At 31.0% G+C, this 26,792-nt stretch overlaps 1 protein-coding gene across 1 annotated transcript in view; it reads right to left on the bottom strand.

Annotated features, from left to right (window-relative positions):
- The window catches only part of LOC142345588 (uncharacterized), a 290,080-nt gene extending 275,173 nt beyond the window's left edge, over positions 1 to 14,907 (bottom strand). The window contains exon 1 of the mRNA XM_075397710.1: positions 14,897 to 14,907. The gene's annotated coding sequence lies outside the window, so the exon portion shown is untranslated. The remainder of the gene's footprint in view (positions 1 to 14,896) is intronic.
- Between the last annotated feature and the right edge of the window lie 11,885 nt (positions 14,908 to 26,792).

Genomic DNA, 26,792 nt, shown 5'->3' with positions numbered 1-26,792 from the left:
AAGCTCTAAAGCCATATTTAGCCCACAAAATACGTTCGATTGCACCTTCTTCGTGCTCTGATAATTTATTCTGTGACGTCTCATTAATGGAACCAGGTTACAAGGAGACAGAGAAAAAAATAAGGCGAAATTAAGTGATACTTGTTTTTTTTTCGAAAAAAAAAACAATTTGCAAAGACATGAAAGCCGTTAATGCAAATTGAAAAAAGTAAATTGGTTCGTTTGTTTTTTGAAAGAGGCCCTTGAGACCTGCAATTATCAAAAAATATCTTACTTCGACAAAAAAACGTAGAATATGACAAAAATCAAAAATTAATTTACTTTTATTTGTGAAAAACTTGTTTCAAAGCCAGTAAAGTCATAACGAACACTTTGAAAACAACTTTTGTTACCTAGTCATGAAAAACATCACTTATTTACTAATATCGGAATATCGGCTCATCTTTTCTTCCTTGAAAAGCCATTGAAAAGGGGTCATTTTGCAGGAAATTTCAAAAAAGACAAAGTAAAAACGACTGTTAAAGACTATATTAAAAAATCAATTAAATTCTTCGAGAAGGCGGTGTCAAAGCCGCAAAAATTATAATCTATAACTTTAAGAATTTTAGTTTTATCAATTGTGTCTTTTTTTGAACGCAGAATTGAGATATATGAACTGTCAATAACTTGATAATGTGACAAAACTACACAACGTGAAAAATGGACCAATAACACAAAGTTTTTTTCAATAAACGTGAAATCCAAAAATATCAATAACATAAATCGATAACTTAAGGCGTAAAACCGCAATAGAGAATACTTTTAAATCAGTAGAAAGAACAACCATTCTTTCTTTGCTGACAATAAGCTACAATTTCACAATTCAAGAAAAAGTTACGCAAAATTCAATAAGCCATTATTTGTTCAAGTATCAAATAATTTTAAAAGTCAAAACGACCATAAGATCTAGAGTAAGTAACTAGATGCATTATTTTGGAGCTTCTTAGGAAGCGAATTGGACCTAACACTCCTGAGCTTTGATTTGAAATGTTTTGTTATTTAATCAATATAAAAAAGATCAAATTTTTTCAGTAAAATAGAGCGAATGATTACAATCCGAATTTTTTTTAGATTGTAAGAGTCCAAGATTGGTCCAAAACGAGCGCTGTCAATTGCTAACGCTGTTCGTTCATTAAGAGCACTTAAATTTTTGATTAGCATAGATATAGATGTTATGTTTTTTAAGAAATCAATAATAATTGATGCGTTTTTGATAAACAACGAATAAAATTGGCAAAAACCGGCAAACTGTTAGTTACAGAGCACTCTCAACGTAAGTTGAAGTAGGAATAGGCCCCTTTTGAGGCTATAAAAACTGTGTTAGTGGAGTTTGCCTATGTACTTGTTTGAGTGTGAAATATTTAGCCGGCATTTTTGACAAAGAATTCAATAAAAACAGCGAACAATATTTTTTTCTTGAAAAAAATATTCAACCTCATTTTCTTGAAAAATGTTAACAAATTTTAAAACAATTGGCAAAATTGTTGGCAAAAATTCCAAAAATTGTGAAAAAAATCAACGAATTTTACCCAATTATCTAAAAAATTTAAACCTCGATAACTCCCTGTAAAATAACGAAAACCAATAAAATTTTAATTCCATTTTCTACGCTGGACAAGCTTTTTAATGCTACCAGTCTCAACTCTCTTCGATGAATATATCAATGGGCCAAAATTGTCTGAACAAAAAACCCATTTGAGTATATTATTTCCTCCCCCCTCAATTGGGATCGGAACAAATAGTTTAAACACTCTTGTAACAACATAAAACGAAAGATAATTTCTTTTTTCGCCAGTGTTTTTTATCACTTACGATTATCGCGTAAAATAAGTTGAAAATCGAAAGAATCGGCCGTTCTACAGGCATTAATTAGGTAATTGCATTTCTTGGATCTATGGGCCCCCTTTTCAAGGGTTATGACTGCTTACTTTATAATATAAAGGTTTTTGACTGGTATCTTTTAGCGAAAGAGCGGGTTTTCATTCTTTTAAATGCATTTTTTAGCGGGTTACTTCCAGAAGATGGAAAAGATCTTGGTCACAATAAGGAACCCGCTGCGCAGTGCCATTGCCGAATTTAACAGACTGAATGCCTTCCAAAAGTCATCAACTTACGTCAGAGATTTCCTCAAGAGGCCAATGTCAAAAAACAGATCTGAGTTCACCAATCATTTCAATCATCAAGTGTTTCGACTGCTCGCGGAAACTAGAATTTTTACGAACTTAACGAAACCAGTTTTGTTTATTTCTTACGAAGACTTGAAGTTCAGTTTACTGGCGCATTTACTGAGAGTTGCGAATTTCTTGAATTTGGGTCAAGATGAGAATATTCTAGAACGAGCTGTCTGCACAGCTTTGAGCCAGGAGCGCACCAGAAAAGAAACCAAGAGAAAATACAAAGCAGATATTGCGAATGAAGTGGGAACAAAAATAAACAAAACTTGGACAATTGAGGTCTTAAATAAAATTGATGGACTATTCCGAAATTCCGGCATTTATGAAATGCAAACACAAGAATACATATCGCTAATTGAACAACACGAACTTAGTTAGTGATTTGTGATTTTAACTTGTAAATAAATATTCCAGATATTATTGGTATATCTTTTATTATCATTACAATTGCGTGTGATCAGCAAATGTTGCTGACTATATTAAAAGTCAATATATTTGTAAATTAATTAACTCAATATATTTCCAGAAACGTTATATTAAAAATTAAAATTGAAAGAAATCGGTTCAAATAGTTCTCACTTTATTCAGTATAAACGATTTCGAAATTTTTGTCTATTTTTTTTGCATTTTCCATGAGAAAATTCCATACTCGAGAGACGTCGTCTTAGAATATATAGTTGGGTATAAACTTGATAAAGAACGACCTTAGCATCAGTTCAGTACAATTCAATCGTGATTATGTAATATATGCTTATATGGCAATATTTTGTCCAGGCAGAAAAAATCTAAGGGTCCGCAAAAACCGTATGACATGTTCAAGTCCATATATTAGAATTGGAAAACAAATTTATCTTTCTTTTTTTTACTAAATTGTTTACTCGCCTCTTTTTTGTGCCAATAGTCACCTATTAGCAGTGGGAAAAAGGTGCTATTCCGCCACTTCCTAATCGGAAGATGACTAAATACCACCTTTTTCCCCACTACTCTATATACCTACTACTTGCTTATACCCCCATTTTATTCACTACTATATATTAGCTCTATATTCAATCAAAAATCAATCAAAATCAAAAAATCAAACAAAATCAATCATTATTTTATGAATTACTCTAAGAGTGATTTTTACTCTTTATTTATTCTAAATCTGGTATTAATTAAGAAAAAAGGTCTAAATCTAAAATATCAATGAAACCCAAAAACTACATGACAGATAAATTAAAAGAAGAAGAGTTAGCTTCTTGATTATTATACTTATAAACATGCCCTCTGAATAGATTTCTAGTATGACCATATCTATATCTATGAAGATAAATACATAGTCTACATTTCCCATTTCTAAATCTATATAGTGATATATGTTTATAAACATTACAAATACTACATGTTAGATATTGATCGGGATCAGAATAATGATATCCCAATTGTTCTATATAATCTTTCACTTTAACCACATTTTTACATACATAACAAGAATTTTCTAATTCTTTACAATTATTGCAATATTCTTTCCAAGGTTTATTTATACAATTATTGCATTTCATTTTTATATTTCGCAAAATTATTTTTTGATTATTTCTCTAAATAAGTACATCATGTCTCAATCAACTAATACTAGTGTCAGAAACTTCTGCGACGTCTGTAATCTATCCATTGAATCAAAGAAGAGTTCATACAGGCATCAATCATACGATCTCAAACATAAGGAACTATTGGAGAAATTGTTTGAGTCTGAAGAAAAGAAGAAATCTCGGAGAGGGTGTATAATTCGGATGAAGATGATTATATTATTAAAACTAAGACCAAACTGAGGATATTATTAAAACTAAGGATATTATTAAACTGAAATTGAAACTGAAACTAAAACTGAACCATGCTGGGTTTGTGGCGATAAGTTTAAAAATCAGATAGGTCTACAAACTCACATGAACAAACACTGGAGAGAAAACGTTGTCTTAATCGATCTAAGAAGAAGCTTTGCTAATAATTATAATATTATATCAAATTTTAATCAAAGCTAGTTAAATATTACTAAATCAAATGGTAGTTTTATCAAGGATATTAATGAACCAGTAGATTGCATTTTAGACGAGTTTAAAACATTTAAATTATATAAATATAAAGTTACTGCCAATTGCTTATATAAGAAGAGAGACTCAGAAGAAGAAAAGACTACTAATATAAATTTTAGAACCAATGAATATATGGATAAAGATCATCGACTGAATCTAAACCAATGGCTTGATCATGTTAGAGAAACGTATGAGGGTTACGGCTACTATTAAGAGTTTATTGGAATAACAGAGATGCAAATAAATATAGAAAGGACTAAACCATCATTAGGATCTTATACTGAACTGCCACCAGTTCTAAAGGATAAAACAAAACCGATTTTAAATACTAGAAGTAATAAATTTAACTGTCTACGATTATGTATTACAGCTGCATTGCATCCTGTAACTGAACATGCAACTAAAGAAAATAAGTATATTAAAAACCTATTCGATGACTGGGAATATAATGAAACTGCATATGATTATATAACAAAAATCCAAAATAAAATTAATATCAATATTTGGTTTTACAAGCCTGCTCAAGATAGTAACATAGCCAAAGTAGAACGCTTAGAGAAATGTTCTAACTTTGTAAAAGATAGACAAAATGTTAGGATCCTAATCTGGGAAGATGTGTCCTAATTAAAAATGTAGAAGTGTTACTAGAAAGACCTAACACCAAACATACCAAGTACTGGTTTTGTGATAATTGTACCTATTGGTTTAGTTCTCAACATAAATATGAAACCCATGAATGCTGTGTCCAAATCAAAACATAGATTGTTTGCCCTAAGTTAAAACAAATTAAATTCAAGAATCAACACAGACAACAAGAAGTGAACAATGTTATATTTAGTGATAATGAATGTTACATGAAAGGAACAGATGAAAAGATTAGTAGCAATACATATAAGATATCTGAACAAGTACCTATTGCTATTGGCTATAGTTGGCATAGCAAAGAAGAAGTGCTTAGCAAAGATGAAGTATATAACAGATCATACTTTGCATCAAAGATTATGTTAGAGATTTATTAGAAAAAGAAACAAAACATAGTATTAAGATAAACAAAGCAATGATATTTACAGAAGAAGATAAATTGTATCATGATGCTAATGATATATGCCACAGTTGTAATAAAAATTGTGTTAATAAAGTTCGAGATCACTGACATCAACCAGGTAGATATAGAGGCCCAGCATGTAATATTTGTAACTTAAACTATAAACATCAAAACTTTATTCCAGTAATATTTCATAATGGAAAAGGCTATGACTTCAATCTATTATATAATAAGATATTTAAACAGAATAAAAGCAGGAGAAGAATTGATCTTGCCTAGTACTAATGGCAAAGCTAGAATGTTTAGAGTAGGCATATTAAAGTTTATAGATAGTTACAGTTTCGTGACAATGTCTCATGATAAAATGGCAAAGGTTTACAACATAAAAAAAAACATTATATCCTTATGAATACTTTAAAGATGAGAATAGCTATAATAATAAACTGGGCAATCTATCAATTCAAGACTTTAGATCATCACTAACAACCAAGTTACCAACTCAAGATGAAGTAGATGATTTTAATAATTCTAATAGTAATAAAACAGGTAAAGAATTAACATTAGAATATATTGAAAGTGATATATTCATATTAGGACATTGCTTCAATCAACTTGTTAAACTAAACATGAATACCTATCAACTCAATCCTCTACATCATATTAGTCTACCAAGCTACAGCTTCGATTGTTTCCGAAAACTAAGCAACGTTGAATTAGACACAATACAAGATGAGCAAATACTAAAGGACTTCATTAGTGCAATGAGAGGGGGCATATGTGGTGTTATGGGTGATAGATATAATAGAAGTCAAAATGAAAGCTATATTCAAAGTCAAAGTCGAAGATCAATCTGGTACGTCGATGCCAATAGCTTATACGGTTATGCTCTAATGCAAAAGCTACCATATAAAGATTTTGAGTACTCAAATACAACTCTAGATGAAGTATTAAATACTTCAGATGATAGTGATTATGGCTATTGGCTTATCTGTGATTTATAATATACTAATGAATGTAAAGAGAGAACTATAAACTTCCAACTACTACCCCATGGAAGAGAAGTAGAGAATAATGAACTGGGATGCAAACAAAGACCCCCAACTTCATCAAAAAGCAAGACACTAATATTAGATCAGAATAATAAATATGAATACCCAATACACTATTGGATGTTAAAGTTTGTTGTTAAGATGGGAATAAAGGTTACTAAAGTACATAGAACAATTAAATTTAAACAAGAATATATAATTAGAGACTACATTGAACTTAATACTAAACTGAGAGCAGAAGCTAAAACTGAGCCTGAGAAAGATATTTTGAGTTAATGAATAATTAATTTTGGTAAAAGTTGTGAGAATCCATTAAAGTATCTAGAAGCTAAGATTCTAACCGATGGTTAGGAAATACTTAAAGCTCTTAGTAAACCAACATGTAAAGATGTAATTAGATATGAGAACTATACTCTAATAGAATTCTATAAAAAGGAAATACAATATGATAAGCCGATTTATTTAGGATTCACAGTACTAGAGCTCACTAAGCTTCATATGTATAAATTCTTTTATAATGTATTAAATCCCTCGCTTATAGATCTAATGTTACACTACATGCACACGGATAGCTTCGTGTTAAGTTTTAGCGAGGGCAATGTCGAAAATGAGCACATGGATCTGAGTAATCTAGATAAACCAATAAAAACTAATAATAAGATACCGGGCAAATTTATACACGAATTAGGTAGTAAAGTTATAGAAGAATTCGTGGTATTAAAACCCAAAACATATAATTTAAGGAACTATGGGGCAATAGAGAAAGGAATAAAGAAAGAAAGTAATGGGAAGCACGAAGAATATTATAGTGCTCTAATAGATAATAAGGAAAGGGTAGTAGAGGAAATCGGGATTCAAAAAGTAGGAAGTTGTATGGCCACAATTAAGATAAGTAAAAGAAGTTTAGGTAATTTTGATGATAAAAAATTTTATGTAAATAATATAAAAAGCTATCCCCTAGATGAGAACATGTATCTATTCAAAAGAGATCTGGTAAATAAAATCTCTGAACAGACTTCGTCTGTGGCAAGCCAAGCAGGTTGGGGAACCAAGGTCGAAGGCCTCTCCCTGATTAATAATACTACTTTAGAGCTATTACTAAAATTAGAGTTAGATGTAAGTAAAGAATCATTAGAAGCACTAATCTGGGAACCAGCTCCGGTGATAAATAATATTAAAGAATTAACAATTAAAGAAGATGGAAAGTTTATTGAAACCGCTATTAGATTATATAATAACCTACCTACATAATAGAATAATATTTTTATATATATAAAAATGACTAAAGTAGAAACACTTATAGAATTAACTAATCTAGAAAAACAAAACAGAGGAAATAGATTAGAAGATAAATAAAACAACAAGAATTTTATGGTGAAATAGAAGAGTTATTTGATCCTTTAACTAAAAGTTTAAATGCGAACAGTGTACACAATCTAGCATTAAGTGAGCAAACATTAAGGGCAATAGATTGGCAAAATCAAGAGTTAGATAAACAAACTAAGATGATCCAGCAACTTGGCTCCCAGTTTAATGAAACTTTAATGCAGTCCAATGGCAAAGCTGTAGAGGAAGCTCGAGATAAACCAGGACTTTTAGTAGATAAAGACACAGCTCAAATTATTAATTTAATGTCAATTCAATCTAACCCTCAATTAAAGTTAAAGTTCGGAAATTTAGATATCGCTGAGTTTGAAATGAATGGTGTTAAACTAATTTACCAAGAAAATGCATTAATAATTAAGGATAATCGATATGAATTTTCAGATGTGTTTATAAACTTTCTTACTAACCCAAATATAAAATATGGTGAAATCGAGGAAGATGAAAACAAAATTAAGAGGTTTTTATTTGGTATTGGATATGATTTAGGAAAAGGGGATAAGAAAAGTGCTAGATATAGAGTAATAAAACGTATAATAGAGTAGAAGATGATGTATGCGGTAGGGGATTAAATAGCACTCCCGATCAGGGAAACTGCTCAACGAAGTTGTTTTGCAAATTGGCTTGCCACGAACAAAGTTCTTTGGATAACCACAGATGGAGTCTGTTCGCATATCCAAATAGTTTAATAGAAAGACTAGAATTATTAATACTAGAAAGAAAAGCTGGTCATGCTGGATTATATGACAAAATGCTAGATATATCTAAGTAACTATTATCTATGAATATTATTAATCAAGAGCAACTAGACAATTTTGTTTTTAACTATGGTAAATAAACAAAAATTAACAAAGCTATCAGGGAAGCTGTTTCACAGATCAGGGAACCCGCTTCGCAGATGACTGTATCCAGAAGTAAACAAGACACAATTAAAACTAAACAACAATTACTAGCTAAAGAAGTATTCAGTCCTCAAATAACAAAGTTTAGAAGAGAAAGATTAATACCATTATATAAAGATGAAACCTGGTCAGCTGATTTAATTGATAAGTCATCTCTAACTAAATACAATAATAATTATAAGTTTATATTAACTGTTATAGATATATTCACAAAATATGCATGGGCTATTCTATTGAGAAATAAATCTGGTTTATCTATAACTACTGGTTATAAAATAGTATTAGGTGAGAGTGGAAAACCAGAAAAGTTATGGGTAGATAGAGGTAGTGAGTTTTACAATAAAACTTTTAAATCTTTACTTAAAGAATATGAAACAAAACTATATATTACATATAGCGATTTAAAGGCTGTGTTTATAGAGAGACTCAACAGAACATTATTACACATAATAAATAAACCTATGTTCATCAATGGCGATGGTAATTGGGTAAATATGTTAAATGATGCTGTTGCAACATATAACAATAACATTCATCCAATAATTAACATGACACCTGTTGATGCTTCTAATAATCCCGATAAGGTTAACTACTCATTCATTTATAGGAATATTAAACCTAAACTTAAAGTTGGTGATTATGTTAGAAATGCAGATAAACGTAATATCTTCTCTAAGGGAATCCCTTAAAAAATCCCTTGTTCTTTAAAAAGAATAAAAGGACAATAGTACAATATGTAATTGCTATACTTTTACGAAGTACGTTAGTTGATAATAAAGAACAAGAAAGACTAGAGAAGCATTATGAATTTAAACAAGAAGATATAACGAAAGAAATAGAAAGAATTTTTACTAATTAAAATAACCAAAACTATGACTAACCCAACATCACCAAGTGAAAGATTACTATATCCAGATTTGTCATCAGTATCAGAAAGATTGATAAATGAAAAGATCTTAGCTAATAATAAATTTAATAATAATATTAACATTATAAAAGATATTAGAAATTATTATGAAACTGAAACTAACTAACTGAAACTATAATAAGAAGTTAAGTAGATAAAAAAAATTCTATTAACGTAGCTGGGATAACAGAAATAGTATTATCATCTATAGCAACAACGGCAACAACAACATCAATTGCATTAACAGGTATAGGATTACCTTATTCTATACCAACAACTTTTTCTACAGCAACTGTTTGTGGTTCATTATCAAAAACAATTAATACTAAAATAAGAAATATAATTATAAAGTATTCACAAATGTATATTTTGAGTAAACAGTTTAGCGACAAGTTTAAAAGACTATATACTAAATCAATGAATGATAATAAAATAGATAATGATGAGTATAAAGAATTAGTTAAGGTATATGAGAATTATAAGAAGAACAAGAAAAACAAGCTGAGTGTTTTTTTAAACTAAAGTTGTTAGTGTTTAGTTATATTATTGTATTTAGTAAAAAAAATATTAGTATTAATACTTATCGATAATCTTAAACATAATATAAATATAATCATAATCTAAATCATAATCATAATCATAATCATAATCAAAAATATAATATAATCATAATCATAAACATAAATATAAACATTATCATAAATTTAATCATGACTATAATCAAATAATTATCTCTTCTTAGTACCTAAGTATAACCCTCTTCCTTTTTGTACCACCTTTTTACCTTCACCAGTAGTTGCAAATTAATTGCAGCAGGTGTGGCTGATAAAGCAGCTCTAGGGTTTCTAGATGCAGCTGCACTTCCTATTTTACGTGCTATTTCTAATGCTCATACTGGATTATTAGCAACTTTCGTTCCGAAGTTAACCGCAGCTCTACCAACACTTTTGAAGAAATCTTTCAATCCCTCAGCTTCTATTGTTGCATCAGTAGTGTCATTGATTTATTCCTTCTACATTTAGTGTAGGATCCTCTTAACATTTTAGTACCTTTTGAAGCGATAGCTCCACTTATATTATTAGTACCATTATAATGTCTACCACCAACACAATATGAATTAGTCTTGAACTTTTTTAAAAGACTCATTTCTATATAAAAAAAATAATGGAAGTTAAAAAGTATAATCCCTTTGTTGTTATTAAGCCTAAACCTAAGCCTAAGGATAGGCCCAAGGCTAAGATTAAGCTTGAAGCTGGAGGCTTATCTCTAGAGAATAAAAAGAAACGAGATATTATTTATGCTAGGGGTTTTGTTAAGACAAGTAGGAAGTAGTTATAATTATAATTATGATATGATAGACCTTCGGTCATTAATCTCTACGAGATTATATCAACCATCTTATTACCATCACTATTCACACTCATAACCTTTCTAGTTAATACAAATGCATGACATATAACTTCTGCAACTGCAGCACTAAATTTAAAATTAACTTGTATTGGTTGTGGACCTATATGATCACTTTGATATCTAGTATCGAATACATATATTCTATAACTGCTTTTGAATGTTCTATGATATATATATATATATATATATATATATATATATAAATATATATATATGGTTTTATTTTATGTGGTAGCCCAGTATAATCTTTATTAACGCTAAAAATCTCTTTAAAAGCCTCATTATAATTATTGGTACCATAATTAATATTCCTTCTATCCTCAGGATAAAACTCGCTACCAATTTACAATAATAATCAGTAACATTCATTATATCAAATGTACTTGCATCATGAGTTTGTTCATTAACATTATTATTTTCAAAACCAATTATTATATATTGTGGTCTTTCCATCCCACTTTCCATACCTAGATCAAACAAGAAGTTAGTAGCATCGGGTACATTCTTATAAAATGTCTTTCTCCCTTAATAGCTAAAGTCTACATTATTCTTTTTACTTAAACCCTTTTGCACAATAATTCTATTATCATTATAAGGATGAATACTAGGCACACACCATGATATATCTCTAATTTCTATATTACCATCATTAGCAACTGCACTAGGATTAGAATTAACTCTAAGTAGAGCTCTATCATTATTATTTCTTTTTAAAATTAGTTTAAAACCTAAACCATATATAATCTTTTCTAAATCATTTACAAAACCAAATAGATCACTCATCCTAATCATCATATACATATGACCTCGTTGTGCAGCCATATGGTCAGCTTTAAGTAGACTATCTCTATTGCCGTGATTTCTAACAAAACCACTCTCATTTTCATCACCATTACTAGTTAATAACTTATACATTAATAGATTAGGATGACAATGATCTATATATTCAATAGTCCTACCATCACTAGTTTCAAGCTTAATTGAACTAAACAATGCCATCATACCATAATTAACTAATCTGATATTAGCATCATTAGCGAATACACCACCAGCATCATCTGATACAACAAACTCTATCTCTAGATAGGAATCACGCAAATTTAAGTGATTCTCTACTCCATTGAGAATGATATTAATGTTGGTATTGATTGTATTCATTGTTGCAGGATTATTTGGTTTTTATTTTATAGTCTTAATTTTGTGTATATCATTATTATAACCATAAGTTGTATCCAAAATAAAATCCATTTTTATTAGATAAAAAACGACAGACAATCTAATCTTAAGGGAACTACAAAATATACATGAAGCTTTAACTAAAACTAAAGAAGAACATACACTTAACTTTAGAATGATAAAGCCAACAGAAAAGTTTAACTTTAGTGAACCTGTACTTAACTCATCAAAATTAGGTTTAATTAGATTATCTGTTTATAGTTCGGTGCTTAATGTGAATAGAAGGAACAATCAATTCTTATATGATACCCAAGGTGAAACATGGTCAGATACCCGTATTTTAGCTGTTATACCAGGTGCCAATGAATTATTTGAAATAGCAGAATTAATAAAAGAAGAAACTAATGGTAATGTTATAATGTAACCTGATAAGAATACAATGAAAAGTTTAATGGAAATAAAACAAGGTGCAATTAATTTTGACATAGAATTCAATAGCCCCATTACTAGGATTTAGAAAATTAGTTTATAAAAAAAGTAAATATACATCTCAGAAAATTGTTGATATTATGGTTTTTAGTACTATTAACATTCATTGTAATGTGATATCTGGTGTTAAAGATAATGGGAATAACACAGACATACTAGATACTTTTACTCTAACAGAACCACCAGGTTACTTGATAAATATTATACCAAGTAATATCTTGTATCAAAATGTAACCAAAGATAGAATAGAATATATAGAATTTCAGATTAAAGATGAGCATGGAAGACCTATAGACTTTAATGTTGATGTATTAAGTTTTACTTTACATCTGGTGTAACCAGCAACAACTTCGTTGATCTGACGTAGTCAGCTGACCAAATGTCCATCTGGTGTAGATATAAACTTAAACTAAACTACAAAACTCTCCGATCCCAATTAATTCTTAGTTTACCATTAATATTTTAATTTTTAGTTATATCAATGACAATGTAATTATAAGGCTCTTTCCATACCTTATTACATATATTAGCAAAATCATTATAACTAAGTTCAACATTATTAAAGAAATCTTGATATATCGATGCTCGGACTTTACCTTTCTGTTCAAATAAAATAAATAGGTTACAGTTCTCTCTAACACTCTGCCTATCCAGAGAGAACAGGTTTTGATTAAGATATATCATATTGCAATTATTATGTCTACCTCTACAAAAGTAATCATTAATAACTGGTTTTTTGGCTCTAACATCATCGAATATCATTAGTTTCTTTAAGTCTTTGGGTAGTTTATCAGGAGATGGTAAATCTTTTATATCTTTAATAAATTCTATAATTGCTTTATCGTTAATTCTTTCTAATCCATTGTATTGATAACCAGTAGGTCCAATGATGTATAGATTATCAAAATATATAATAGCCAAAATTAATTTTTTTAATAAGAATGTCTTACCGCATTCACTAGGACCAGATATTATACATCTAAAGTTATCTGGGATTTCAGCTTCAGTAATTATATCATCATCATTTAGCCATGATTGTAGATCTTCATTTATGTTTATAGAGATAGGGTTAGTAGGACATACTTTTTTGTTGGGTTTACCCTTCTGATGGGGCTTCGCCCATCCGGGAACCGGTTCCACCGATGTTTCACCATGTTTTTCATCCAACAGATATATAAAATTATCATTATCAATATCATTATCATTATCATTATCATTATCATTATCATTATCATTATCATTATCATTATCATTATCATTATCATTATCATCATCATTATCATTAACATTATCATTATCATTATCGTTATCATTATCATTATCATTATTATCAACATTATCATTTTCATTATCATTATCATTATCATTATCATTATCATTATCATTAACATTATCCTTATCATTAACATTATCATTATCTTTATCCTTAACATTATCATTATCATTAACATTATTGGCAAAGCTACTTCGTAGATCATAAACATTATCATTATCATAAACATTATCATTAGCATTATCATTATCTTTAACAATATCTTTATCATTATCATTATCATTATCAATGACATTTTCATTAACATTATCACTAACATTATTAGCAAAGCTACTTCGTAGATCATCTGCGAAGCAGGTTCCCTGATTAACATTAACATAAACATTAACATTGCAACTTAACAAAAACACTCATTATATATTACTGGATATTTACATTGATTAACTAGAATATTCAAAGCACTTTTAATTCTAAATCCTCTATCAATAAGATAGATCATGTATAAACAATAAACCCCACAATATGATTCATCATATTTTTGTATTCTTTCATTAGAGCCTAGATCAAAATAATCTTCTAGGAATAATTGTGGGGTTTCTACACCAAAACTATCAAAGTAATACACAGGACCACCTTTTCTTCTTATAACTAAAACCCAATGTGTACCATCAGTTAGATGTAGATTCACAATAATCTTGAAGTTAGATTCACTTGTGTTATCTGGAGTCTGATCTCTCATTACTATTTCAATTGGTGTTAGACTTATATCTTTTCCTATATCTTATTCTGATATCGCTCATAGCACTATTATCAATATTAAATTTATTATTGAATTCCTCAAAAGTTAGGATAAGCATTTATATATATATATATATATATATATATATATAATATATTATACATATATATATATATATATATATATATATATATATATATACATATATATATATATATATATATATATATTATATATATATATTTAATAAGTCTAAGTCTAAGTCTAAATCAAGTCTATATTTTATATATAAAAATGGAGACTGGTAGTGTATTTTTTATTTTATTTTTATTAATTATATTTTGTTTTATAATATATGATTCAATACCGAGTAAAAATACAAAACTAGAGGAAAGCTTTGGTGGATTTATGAATAGGAGTCTAGTTAGATTTGCATATGAAAAGTCACCATTAAATACTATTGTTTATGGTGTAACAGGTACAGGAAAAACATATTTTATTAGACAATACTTAAAATTATACTCAGTCCAAAACCAAGATCTGCGAAGCAGTTTCACTGATCAAAACCAAAACCGGGACCAAAACCAAAACCAAGACCAAAACCAAAACCAAAACCAAGACCAAGATAAAAATATAGATACAGTGTGTAAAGATGACAGAGACTGGATAGATCTTGAGTCTAATAAGTTTTATACTGGGTTTAATAAATGTGATATAAATATGATCACAAAAAATAATATGCATAAATTTCAAAATTGTGTAATAAGACTTGATGATATGAGTGATTGGATAAATAAGAATATAGCTTATTTTTTTACTGAAGGTAGACATTATATTATTCAAATGATTGCAATGTGTCATCAACCAGCTCAAATAAATAATACAGCAAGAATGAGTTGTGATACTATTTATTTAACAACTTAGAATGGACCTGATCTATTTAAAAACTTTAATGAGATATATAAATGTGAACATGATTTTAGTAAAATAATCAGTGAGTTAAATAGAAACCATTATAATCGTACAGATGGAATGTCATATGAACTTCCTTATGGTATAATTAAATATAATAAGAAGGAAATTACTTTTATTATTAATAATAGTAATAGAACAATGATATATGATTCAAGAGTTGGTTCCTTGATTTTAAAGCTCTTATTTTAAAGGGTGATTTAGAAAGAGAAGATATAGATAAACTTATAGCATATATGAAACCACTCATGATAAATGCAACAGATAGAAATACCATTGATCATGACAATTCTGACAAGTTCTTACTTTAAATAACATTAAAATTCAGAATGATGTTTTAACAAAAGAGATGGTTAAGGCAAAAGGTTAAAGACAATTATCAAATATTGGTTGAATTATAGGTTGGGGTTTAGTTATATCTAGTTATATTTATCCTGATTCAATAACAAAAACTGTTGGAGCTGTGGCAATGGGTGCAAGCAATATGTTGAATAGAGCAAACACTTTGGTTAACGTTGGATACGGAAAAGATCTGCCAAGCAGGTACCCTGATAGTGAAACATGGGCGAAGCCCTATCCGCGAAGTGGTTACACCGATGGTGAAACATGGTCAAAGTCCTATTTGCAAAGTGATTATACCGATGGAGAAACATGGACAAAGTCCTATACACAAAGTGATTATACCGATAGTGAAACATGGGCGAAGCCCTATCTGCGAAGCGGTTTGGTAAACCACGAACAACGTTCGTTCACCGATCTAACAAATAGTTTAGTTAATCGGGCACGTAAACTTGTTACTCCCTTAGAAAAACTCCAAGAAGAATATATAAATGAAGAGATGGGAATTTTGAATAGAAAGGGAGGAAAGTTTTTAACCAGACTATATGGAAATAATGAAAAATTTAGAGAAGAGATTATAAATTTTGTTAGAGATAAAAAAGAATCAGACCTTCAATTGATTTTAGATAAGAGATGTAAAACTAATACACTCAATACGTTAGGAAATAAATATTTAGGAGAGTGTATCACATGTAAAGATTATACTAAAGATTTAATTGAAATCATGGCTAAATATTATCAGTGAAGCGGTTACACCGATGGTGAAACATGGACAAATTCCTATTTGCAAAACGATTAGGTAAATATTAAAGTTTACCCTGTTATAAATGCTTTTAAAATAATTAGAGTGTAACTATAAATATGGAAACATTGCTGTTTTAAAACATCATTATGAATCGTGTCATACAGATAAAACTGATAAATGTATGTGTGGTAATATTATACTAAGTGGTTTTTGTGCAAATAATTTTTCTCCATGGGGTTGTTCTTTAACAAATGAATCTATTTCTAGTTCTAGTTCTAGCTCTAGTTCTAGTTCTGGTTCTGGTTCTGGTTCTGTTTCTAGTTCTATCTATGACTCTAACTCTAACTCAGACCCTAACCCTAACCCTAACCTTAACCCTAACCCTAACCTTAACCTTAACCCTAACCCAACCCTAACCCTAACCTTAACACTAACCCTAACCCTAACCTTAACCTTAGCCCAGAGGTCTTAATTAGAAGTTGTAATAAAGGTAATTATGTAAAACCACTAACTGATATTGATGAGAGTAAGTACACATGTAGAAGTTGTACTTCAGCTAAAGTTTAATGTCTATATTGTGCTTCTGTTGTGAGATATGATGGGATAAAGGCTCATGTAAAAAAACAACATCCAGATGTAGAATTAACTAGAGAATTTAGTAGAAATCTGTTAAGCAGGTTCCTTGATTTGAGTGAGAAAACAAATAATCCTAGTTGGCAAAGCAAGACTGTAAGTCCTTTAGTTATTATCCAAATTGAGGAAAGTTGTTCGTGTAAATATTATACTTTTGTATCATCCACGAAGTGGCTTCATCAATCCAAAAAGTGGCTTCAGAGATTTTCGCAAGTTTGGTTTTACGTGCTTGTTACACGATCTCACTAGTTATACTGAAAAAGACTAATCACTGTGTTTCCACGATCTCAGTGTTTTTGACGGTATACCCATCACAGTGTGTTCCATATACAGTCTCACAGCAGGGATCATCCTTTTTAAGGACTGTGAATTTGGTTTTTTTTTTATCTCACTCAGTTTCATAGTAATTCACATCAAATCCTGAAAGGTGGCATCGCCGATCGGGGGACGTTCACTGGAATCAGTGATGAAGGAACCCCAAACCTTCCGTTTGCTAAAGGAACTTAACTAGACTCGATGATTTAACCACTACGCCAAGTGAGACAGAAAGTTTTTGTTTTAGATTGACTAAATATTGATTAGGGGGGATATATGAAAATTTTTATTATTTTTGTATGTATTTACATTTATTTCTATGTTATATAGAGTAGTGGGAAAAAGGGGGTATTTAGTAGTCTTCCCATTAGATTTAATTGAAATCATGGCTAAATATTATCAGCGAAGCGGTTACACCGATGGTGAAACATGGACAAAGTCCTATCTGCAAAATGATTAGGTAAATATTAAAGTTTACCCAATTATAAATGCTTTTAAAATGTTTAGAGTGTAACTATAAAAATGGAAACATTGCTGTTTTAAAATACCATTATGAACCGTGTCATAAAGATAAAACTGATGAATGTATGTGTGGTAATATTATACTAAGTGGTATTTGTGCTAAAAATTTTTCTCCATGGGGTTGTTCCTTAAAAATGAATCTAGTTCTAGTTCTAGCTCTAGTTCTAGTTCTGGTTCTGGTTCTGGTTCTGGTTCTAGTTCTATCTATGACTCTAACTCTCACTCAGACCCTAACCCTAACCCTAACCTTAACCTTAACCCTAACCTTAACCTTAACCCTAGCACCAACCCCCTCTCCTAACCTTAACCCTAACCCTAACCCTAACCTTAACCCTAACCCTAACTTTAACCTTAACTATAGCCCAGAAGTCTTAAATAGAAGTTGTAATAAATGTAATTATGTAAAACCACTAACTGATATTGATGAGAGTAAGTATACAAGTAGAAGTTGTACTTCAGCTCAAGTTAAATGTCCATATTGAGCTTCTGTTGTGAGATATAATGGGATACAGGCTCATGTAAAGAAACAACATCCAGATGTAGAATTAACTAGAGGATTTAGTAGAAATCTGCTAAGCAGGTTCCCTGATTTGAGTGAGAAAACAAATAATCCTAGTTGTCAAAGCAACACTGTAAGTCCTTTAGTTATTAGCCAAATTGAGGAAAGTTGTTCGTGTGAATATTATACTTTTGTATCATCCACGAAGTGGCTTCATCAATCCACGAAGTGGCTTCACAGATTTTCGCAAGTTTGGTTTTACGTGCTTGTTACACGATCTCACTAGTTATACTGAAAAAGAATAATCACTGTGTTTCCACCGATCTCAGTGTTTTTGACTGTATATCAATCACAGTGTGTTCGATATACAGTCTCACAGCAGGGATCATCCTTTTAAAGGACAGTGAATTTGATTTTTTTATCTCACTTAGTTTCATAGTAATTCACATCAAATCCTGAAAGGCGGCATTGCCGATCGGGGGACGTTCACTGGAGTCAGTGAGGAAGGAACCTAACTAAAGCAACTTAACTAGACATAACTAAAGCAACTTAACTAGACTCGATGATTTAACCACTACGCCAAGTGAGACAGAAAGTTTTAGTTTTAGAATGGTTAAATATTGATTAGGGGGGATATATGAAAATTTTTATTATTTTTGTATGTATTTACATTTATTTGTATGCTATGTAGAGTAGTGGGAAAAAGGTGTATTTAGTTGTCTTCCGATTAGGAAGTGGCGGAATAGCCCCTTTTTCCCACTACTCCTATCGGCAGAAAAAAGAGGCTAGTAAACAATTTAGTAGAGAAAGGTAAAACTCGTTTTCCTATACTAATATATGGGAAGCATGAACATGTCATACGGTTTTTCGGACCCTTGGATTTTTTTCTGACTGGAAATATTATTGCCATACAAGCGATATTTTGGGGAAATAAGGAAATATTGCTTGTTTGCATCATTAAATAAATATTCGAGCGCTTCGTATTTTAAGGTAATAACGAGGATAAAAAACGAATTTTGTTACGTAAATTTCGATATCTTTAATTGTGCCAAAATTATCATAGCAGTGGACTGTTTTGTTTTTTTTTTGTTCCGACCCCAGTTGTGAGGGGCAGGAACTATATACTCAAACGGGTATTTTTTGTTCAGTCAATTTTGGCCCATCGATATATTCGTCGTAGAGAAATGTGAGTAGTATCATTAAAAAGCTGGTCCAGCGTAGAATGCAAAAGTAAAAAGATTTTTTTGATTTTCGTTTTTTTTTTCGAGGAGTTATCGAAAATTGAAGTTTTGTGTGAACACGCGATATTTGTTCACTTTTAGTGTAATTTTTCTCCAATTTAAAATATTTTTTATAAAAAAAATTTTGCAAAATTAAATTTCACGCCAAAAAATGGAACAATTTTTTGTCCCTAATAGATTAAAGGCGATAAAAAAGACTAGTTATGGTCTCATTGGGAAGTTCACTATCAAAAAAAATTCTAATTCTATTTGAGAGCTCATTTTTTACAAAACTTTTCTCTTTTTTTTGCTTTCTTTAGGTCACCTAGAGACAGGTCACTTTTTATATCAAGATTCTATCAATGACAAACATCTTTTACAGTCAAATTAAGCCCAACGCACAAAAACATTGTTTTCAAGGAATTGCTCATGTTTTTTTTGGCTTCGCGTCTGAGTTTTCGTAATTTTAAAGGAAAATTTGAACTTTTTTTGAAGTTTCTTTAATTTTTTGGAGTCCTATGGCATAAATTCACTGACTAACAGTGCAATATGTTCCATAATGGGCATCAAGTGAACATATTTTGTGCTTTGAGGGGACAGCTAATGGCTGTTAAGACTTAAAAAAAATTTCAATTTTTTTTTAGCATTAAAGAGTCCAACTTATTATCGTGAACTGTAAGTTGGTCCATGGGTGACAGCACCCTCTTCCTTCTTACTGCAACCAAATTTAATCTGGTTAGCGGTTTTATCTTCTAGTTTTTGATAATTTGACTTCAATGGCTCATGATTTCAAAAAATTAAAAAGAAAAATTTGGGTATTTTCGTATTATTGGTTACTATTGAAATCTTATCACACTATCCGATTATTGATAGCTCCCATTGGCTTAAAAAAGATGTTCAGTGGCTCACAGATAAAAATTTCATTGATAAATTTATGGTTTAAATGGTTTCGACACGTTCTTCTCGCAATTTTCTATTGAATTTTTTGTTTCTGCCTGTTTTTGTTGTTGTTTTAATAGTCATAAGACTTATTGTGATGTCTTGTTGATTACCTATGTATGGCAAATATATATTTACTCCCATCAGAGCATCTTTGATTGTATTTATTGACTTCCATTGAATACCAATGAATTTAATGGCTGTTAAGAATTTAAAAATAATTTTTTGAAAAATTTTTTGAGTACAAACAAATGTTAAACTTTTTTGTGAGCTTTTAGTCATTGTCAGTATTGACAGGACACAATTGCGTTATACTGCAACTAAAATTATTCCGGTTAGCGGTTTTATGATCTAACCATTGGTTATATGAATTCAATGACACAAGATTTCAAATTTTTTTTGAATTTTTTTTGGTATTTTTGTATTATTGGTTACTTTTGAACTCTTATCACATTATCCAAACATTATACACATTATCCAAATTTTTAAATCCAATTGGCTTCGAGAGGACGTTTAGTGGATCACAAATAATGTTTTTAGAGAAAAACTAATGGTTTAATTGGCTTCGACACTTTCTTCTCGCACTTTTTTTTTACCGAATTTTGATTTTTGCCTGTTTTTTCCTGAAACAGTCAGAAGACTTATTGTGATGTCACCTTAATTATCTATGCATCAAAACCATCCCTTTCCTTCCATGGGGTTACATCTGAGATTAGATATTGAGCTCCGTTCGACTGCAGCCAAAATTAATCTAGTTAGCGGTTTTATCTTCTACCTATTAGTTTCAATGCCACGAGATTTCATATATTTTTTTAATTTTCGGGTACTTTATTTTATTTTTGGATCCTTTTGAAATCCTATCAAATCATTCTACTGCTGATGTTCCCCGTTGTTTTAGGGATAAAGTTCAATGGATCATAGATAAAGTTTTCAGAGAAGAGCTTAGGATTTGAATTGCTTCGACATATTCTTCTGGCACTTTTCTTCTGAATTTTTAGTTTTTGCCTGCCTCTGCTGTCCTGTTCATCGTCAATAACTTGTTGTAAGGTTTTATTAATGAAATTTGATTGGCAAATTAACTTATTGTCCCATGGAGGCATATTTCAGCGTATTTACTAGCATGCGTTGAAAGCTAAAGAAATTAATTGCGTTGATAAAACGTGTTTTCTCGAAATTTTCGTGGTTCTAATGAATTTGTTTACGTTTATTGATTTTTTGAAATTATATTGGTAAATAGAAGAAATCCTCTGGCTCTTAAAAACTTATAATTGAAAATAGAAAAGTTTTTAGTGAAAAGTTCTTTTTTTAATGCCTTCGACACTTTTCTCGCTCAGTTTTTTTCTTGAATTTGCTGTTTTTGTTCTTTAGGTAGCCCTACATTGTTGACAGTTCTCATAGGTTTCTAATTGAGCATTGATTGAATGATGTTACCCGAAACAGTCAGTTTATCGCGAATAGTCTTAAAGTTTATGATAAACATATTGGAATTTTCAAATTTTTCAGTTTTTGTTGTTCTTTTCGTCAAATTGTAACTTATTTTCATCAATGAGAGGTCCCATCCAATTTCTTGTAATTGAACAGATAACATACTATTTGATATTATTTGTCCTTGATGTTTTGTTTGTTGGACAATATGTGTTTTTCTGAGCGTTTTTTGAGTGGCCAATTTTTGTGTTTCTTTTTCTCTTCTTTCAGAACAATCGCGTAATGACAGATCCCAATGGTGTTCAAATGTGGCACAAGTAAACTTATGCAATCTCTAAGTTTAAAACCTTCAGCTGAATCTGTAGAATCGAAAAATTGAATTAAAAAGACATAATGTTCAGATGATAGCTAATGACTTTAATGGTAGCAATAGTTTGTGTTTTCGCTAATCGTTTTTAATTTTTTGAGTTTCTCTTTAGTTCGCTTCTATGGCTTAGTCTAACCAAAGACAGGTCCTTTTGGTTTTTTAATGAGTTTTTAGTAATTTATTAAGGATTATTTAGTTAAAAGCTAATGATTTTTAAGATTTTTGAAATTTCTTGATGTAAAAATGTTGATTAGTTTTTAAGTTTCGCCTCACTGTTCGTTCTTTTTGTCGACTTGTTACCCAGTCTCATTAAGAAAACTTTCCATCAGTGTTAGCAAAAAGTAAACTTGTGTAGTCAAGGATTTACCTGACTGCACTTTGGCGTTGTTACTAGGTGCTTTTAAATTTAGATATTCAGTCCTTGCCGTGAAACTTTTGTGTGTGCTAATTTAGTATTTTGTTTTTTTTTGTCTTTTAGTCCCTTTAATGTCAGATCACGTTTGCCCTGTAATGAAGGATGGCATTATGTAATTTAATTAGTAGATAAGTTGTGTAACGATTGCTTTAAACTCAAACATCTATTTTTGTTATCTCTTTATTTGGTTGACAATATAGTCAAAAATGTAGATGAGCTCGGGTCGGAACATCATGTGCGAAAAAAATTCATATAGTTTTCGCTAAATTCATAGCAGATTTAATTTTTGAAAATTCTAGAAAGTCTATTTGCAATTTTCACCAAAGTGTCTTGTAGGATAAACAATTGAAAACTCACCAGTCTGCTGTGCCCAAAAAATCACCGCTGAGCTCCCCGCTACCTTCCCTGTGTATTATCACGAACATCCGATTTACATATCCTTGACTATACTGGTGCCAGATTTTTTAAGCCTTTTTCATTTGCCGTTTTTCCACAGTTTTGCAATGCTTTTAACTGAGCTACTTGGTATTTTTTAAAGCTAAAATGATCAAATCTTACACAAGATTAAGATCAATTTTGATCACTTTAGTTTGTATAATTTCAGTTTCAAAAATTGTATGAAGTAGAATTCCAGAAAAAATAATTTTCCGTAAATAGGACAAGAAAAAAAATTTCTAACTGTTCACAGTGACAATTTTTCAGTTTTACTGCTCTTTAACCGAATCGAATACAGAAGGTAATCTTATACGATCTTACAACACAGAGTTAGTCCTGCAAGATCTTTCAAGACAAAGTGAAGCTTGTCAGATTTTTGTAAGAAGCTTGCAAGATTAGCTTCTTTTGGAATCATATTGCCGCATGGGTAAAAAAATCAAAACGTGCTAAAATGAGGAACTACTGGCACTTGACAACAAAATCTCGTAGAAAAATTTTCAAACATATTAAATTAAAACTTCATTTCATGAGAAAGTTGTCTTTTAAAATTATAAGATTCCTAGAAACTTATGAGAAATATTAATCATGTAAGAATCTTATAAGGAAAAGTTGTTCTTTTAGGAATCCTGTGCAAAAAATATAATTGAAAGAATCTCGTAAGAAAAAGCTAAAATTGTAAGATCTTGCAGGATTATTGCAAGAAAAAGTTAATTTTATAGGATCTAACTACCCAGACTTATTTTTGCAAGATCCTGCAGGAAAAGCGGATCTTCTAAGATTTTGATTTTTAAAAAAATCTGGATAGTTTAAATTCTTTTGTAAGAATCTTGTCATTAGGGTTGTCGTGATCCACTTATTTGATATAGTCTTTTGCTATTCAAGGGCATGTTAATTTTACTGATAGGTTTTCGCGGAGCTAATTCGCAACTTAAACCTATTACTGAACTTGCGTCGCGAGATCAAGAACGAAAGAAGCAAACAAAATTTACTTAGTGAAATGAAAAGAATAACTCAATTAATTATAAATAAAGGAGATCAGAGAGGGGAAACACATGACGATATGACTGAAAGTTAACATGAAGCAGGAAATGTGAAATAAATAGATTGGGATGAACTAGAAATAAAGGGCAAACTAAAATGCTCAAAATTATAACATCGTATTAAATTTTACTGCACTAAACAAAATGATAAATACTGAACACAGGTATCACATTTCCCCATTATATGAAAGGAAAAATTGTACAAACAGTACAATTTTTTGAGTATAGTAATTTTAACAATATTTACAAATTATTACTTGGTCCCCGTTTAAATAAATAATAACAATATAATTACTGGTTATCATAGCTATTAATAAAAATATAATATGATAAATGTGAGTTTCATTAGTTCTCAATGATTTTTAAATGTCAGTTTCACTACAACTTCTCTTGATTCTCAGCCTCGAATACTGTCAGGGATATTTTGTCTGCCTCGAGTGTCGGGGTTCTCTGGGCTGCCAACGGTCGAACTTGCGGATCGGTAGGAGAAACGTTGCCTATGATTGGGGAGACATTTTTGTCATCTGTTATCTGTTCTGCAGTCGACTGTACCGTTTCGACCACCGAGACGTTAGTTGGCTGGTAGTTCTCAACAACGCCTGCCATGACCCGCTGTAATCTTTTGGAGCTGCTTTTTGGAGCTGATGTAATCTCTGAGTCTGGAGAACAGTTTTCGTACCCTGAATAAGATGGGCTGCGGAGATTCCTGTCAGAGGAACGCTTATTTTGTGGTGCTTAGCTTATCGTGGGCAGAACTTGTTGCAAGGCTGATGTAGATTCAGTTGGAGCTGGCATTACAAATTCGCCTGTCGAATCGGATTTTGTTGGGAAGTCTCAATTTGATTGCGTAGAGTTGAGAAGTTTGGCTATTATGGTATGCGCACGCGCATCGTGCTTGCAGTTTTAGAGCGAGATGATGAAACTCGGCCGCCGGGTCCTCGTTGTCAATGTTTTATCATTTTCTCTCCTTTAAGCATCGTTGTGTGCTCCTTGATGTTGCTTTGCATACGTTCCGCCATTAGGTTCTCGATATTTTGATGCCCTTGACTGTCACCGTATACTTTCAATGGAGTCCTCGGCTCTTGCACGTTTTTGAGTTTTGCATTATTTTCTGTTTCTGACGGTCACGACTGCTTTACCAGGTTCCTTGATGTTGGATTTAGTAGGGATCACTTTCAGGATATTTGATCTCGGTGCTAATACCTCATGAAGTCCTTCGAGTCTTTTTTCGTAAAACGGCGTTTGCCATGAACCTTGCGGGCCAATTTCAATTGAACTACTCTTTCGGAGAAGGTCTTTGGTCTACAAAATCCAGATCCAAGGAATCTCGATTCGCAGTCCGCATCTTGTCTTTCTCTATTTTTTGCGTCTTTAGTCGCCCGTGTCAAGCTTTTTTCTACCTCGATGTTGCTTCTATATCCGTTAATCTATTTATCGTCTGGTAAAAAGGCTCCGGGGGTGACTGCGTCTTCATCTAAATAATAGTTTATAATATTCCAGTAAGAGAAGTTCGACAATTTAGGTTTAGTGGACATTTTGCTCAGCGGAGTATTAGGCTTTCTACCAAAGTGTGCCTCGAAGGGCGATATCTTTGCTGTTTTATGTTTGCATGTTCGCATTTGGTGAATAATAAACTTTAGTTCATGCTTTTTATAAAACGAAATATTAGTCAATTTCGTGTCTTTGATGCATGCAAAAGCATCACATTTAACGCCTGTTTCGAGCTGACGGTTACAGTAAAAACGTTCGGTTGCATTGGCGATGCGATATTTTTATGTATTTGGGTCCAGCTTTGATGCTTTTGTCAATAAGGAAAGTAATGGGTGACAATTTTGAGCAAGATTTAGATTAATTTTACTTCTATAACATACTGAACCAAGAAAAAAGGGAGTTTCTTTAGTGTTTTGGGTGCTTCAAGAGTCAAAATAGCCGAAATTTTGCCTTCGATCGGCGAAATTCTTGTTTGTGATTTATGATAACCAAGCCATTCATTTTCCCATTTGGTGAAGTGACAATTTCGAAGATTAACCCTAAGATTTTCTTCAGCAAATCTTTTGAGACGGGTTAATGCATCTTCTTTGTGATCTTCTTCTGACCTATTGTCAACAATTAAGTTGCCATCAAGAAAACAGTATGTATTCTTTAAACCAATTAACGTTTAATCCACGGTCTTTTTGAATTCTGCTGGCGTATCTGATAAACCATTAAATCCAGTTTGGAATCTTTATGTGCCTGTCATGTCGACGCTTACTTTATTAAAATTACAATGAT

Source organism: Convolutriloba macropyga, chromosome 9 (genome assembly GCF_964194025.1).
Source record: "Convolutriloba macropyga chromosome 9, txConMacr16.3, whole genome shotgun sequence".
NCBI lineage: Eukaryota > Metazoa > Xenacoelomorpha > Acoela > Convolutidae > Convolutriloba > Convolutriloba macropyga.
The sequence above is the reverse complement of the archived record's forward strand: the minus strand, read 5'-3'. Positions and strand labels throughout refer to the sequence as shown.